Source organism: Kogia breviceps, chromosome 7, assembly GCF_026419965.1.
Source record: "Kogia breviceps isolate mKogBre1 chromosome 7, mKogBre1 haplotype 1, whole genome shotgun sequence".
Taxonomy (NCBI): domain Eukaryota; kingdom Metazoa; phylum Chordata; class Mammalia; order Artiodactyla; family Physeteridae; genus Kogia; species Kogia breviceps.
The window spans coordinates 13,391,851-13,394,667 of NC_081316.1; the positions used below are offsets into that span (position 1 = coordinate 13,391,851).

The window sequence follows — 2,817 nt, forward strand, 5'->3', positions numbered from 1 at the left end:
GAGGGAAACTGGGCTGCAGAAGGGCAAGAGTCGATTAGGGAGGTGAGTCACAGGTTAGGAGGTTACTGCTGCCGTAATCAAAGGTATGAATGGTAGCTTGGACCAAGATGTGGTATGGAGATGGAGAGGACAGATGCTGGAAATCTCCTGGAGGTAGAGGTGACAAGATCTCCTGATAGATTGGCCATGTGGGGTAAGTAAAGGAGAGAATCAAGAATGGATCTTAGGACTTCCTTGGTGGCACAGTGGTTAAGAATCCACCTGCCAATGCAAGGGACACAGGTTCAAGCCCTGGTCTGGGAAGATCCCACATGCCACGGAGCAACTAAGCCCGTAAACCACAACAACTGAGCCTGTGCTCTAGGGCCTGAGAGCCACAACTACTGAAGCCTGCACGCCTAGAGCCCATGCTCCGCAACAAGAGAAGCCAGCACAATAAGAAGTATGTTCACCACAACAAAGACCCAGCACAGCCAAAAATAAAATAAATTAATTAATTTTGAAAAAAAGAATGAATGGATCTTAGGGGACTTTCCTGGTGGTCCAGTGGTTAAAACGCCACGCTTCCGCTGCTGGGGGCACTAAGATCCCACAAGCTGCACGGCCCGCCCGCCCCCCAAAAAAAGGATCTTAGTAGCCAAGACATGGAAGCAACCTAAATGTCCATCGACAGATGAATGGATAAAGAAGATGTGGTACATATATACAATGGACTACTACTCAGCCATAAAGAAGAATGCAATGATGTCATTTGCGGCAACATGGATGGACCTAGAGATGATCATACAAAGTAAGCCAGACAGCAAAAGACAAATATCATATGTAATCGCTTATATGTGGTATCTTAAAAAAAATGATACAAATGAACTTATTTACAAAACAGAAATAGGCCTACAGACATAGAAAACAAACTTATGGTTACCAAAGGGAAAAGGGGGAAAGGGATTAATTAGGAGTTTGGGGTTAACATATACACACTACTATATATAAAAGAGATAACAAACAAGGACCTACTGTATAGCACAGGGAACTATGTTCAATATTTTGTAATAACCTATAAGGGAAAAGAATCTGAAAAAGAATAGATACATATATATGTATAATTGAATCACTGTACTGTCCATCTAAAACTAATGCAACATTGTAAATCAGGTATACTTCATTAAAAATGATTAAAATTTAAAAAAAAGATTGGAGGAGGAATATCAACTATTCAACATGGAGGCGGAGGTCGATAAGCTGGAACTGATGTTCCGGAAAGCTGACTCTGATCTGGATTACATTCAGTGCAGGTTGGAATATGAAATCAAGACTAATTATCCTGATTCAGCAGGCAAGAAAAATCTAGTTACACTCTTAAAGGAATTGTCAGCAATAAAGTCTCGATATCAAACTTAGCATGCATGCTTTAAACAAATTGCTGTGGAGCATAAAGAGACTAAGAGCCGCATTTGTGCTACTTTCAATAAGACCATGACCTTGATACAAGAACTACGAAAGCAAACAGACCTGAAGCTCTTACCACTGACTGAAGAAGAGAAAACTGCGGCAGAGCAATTAAGAGCTCACATGTCAGACTTACGATGAAGAAACGGACTTGCAAAAGGGGACTCTAATGGAGAAGAGATCAATTCCAGAGAGATTTAGGAAGACGTCTTGTTAGCATTTGATGACTCTTGGTGCGCGGCGTGACAGAGGAGGTTTGGCTTGGGTTACTGGATAGTGATGCCTGCCACAAGAGTGGAATACAAGCAAAGGGCAAATATTGTACTCATTATGTTCAGCCAAAGGGAAGGAATGGAAATAAAGAGATTTTTAAAAATATATGCCTATACACTTAGTCTTGTAATTTCAGGCAAGTAAGTCTCAACAACATTTTGTATCTGTTTTTGTATAATCAGGATAACACAGATGTCCTGGCCTATTGTAAAAGAAAATTATGGGGGTTGGTGCGTCGGGCTGCAGGAGAAGATGGCGGTCTCCACAGGCATTAAAGTTCCTCGTAATTTTCGCTTGTTGGAAGAACTTGAAGAAGGACAAAAAGGAGTAGGCGATGGTACGGTTAGCTGGGGCCTTGAAGATGATGAAGATATGACACTTACAAGGTGGACAGGCATGATTATTGGGCCACCAAGGACAAATTAGGAAAACAGAATATATAGCCTGAAGGTAGAATGTGGACCTAAATACCCAGAAGCACCTCCATCAGTTAGATTTGTAACCAAAATTAATATGAACAGAATAAATAATTCCAGTGGAATGGTGGATGCACGGTGCATACCAGTGTTAGCAAAATGGCAAAATTCATACAGGATTAAAGTTGTACTTCAAGAGCTAAGACGTCTAATGATGTCCAAAGAAAATATGAAGCTTCCACAGCCACCAGAAGGACAAACATACAACAATTAATTTTAGTGGATTTAAAACTTGTCTTAAATCAACAACCTTCTATTCATGTTAATGTCTTGATTAAATATCACAATGCAAAATACCCACACATTAAGTAAGATAATTCCAGCTGGTAAACATGACCTGGACATCTGTAAGAGTATATTTAATATATGCACACCCATTATGTTTTCAGGTAGCAGGAGGAAAATTCAGCACAGCTTTTTTTCTTGTTAAGGCACCGTCATTTAAGCATGAACCTGGAGTACTCAGAGTGGAACTCAGGTTTCCAGGTGGAAGAACAGCGAGAAGTGTCAGATGGCTGTGCAAGGCAGATGTGTTTCTGAAGAGAAAGCCCAAGAAGGAAAACCCAGAACGGCGTGCTCTTGCTTAGTGAAAGAGCTTCCGTTGAAATTGTCCAAAATAGCA

General features: G+C 40.8%; 2 pseudogenes; both read left to right on the forward strand.

Moving 5' to 3' along the window:
• Positions 1-1,218: 1,218 nt before the first annotated feature.
• LOC131759749 (spindle and kinetochore-associated protein 2 pseudogene) lies at positions 1,219-1,587 on the forward strand (annotated as a pseudogene).
• A 367-nt stretch (positions 1,588-1,954) lies between these two features.
• On the forward strand, positions 1,955-2,602 carry LOC131760016 (ubiquitin-conjugating enzyme E2 variant 2 pseudogene; annotated as a pseudogene).
• Positions 2,603-2,817: the final 215 nt, after the last annotated feature.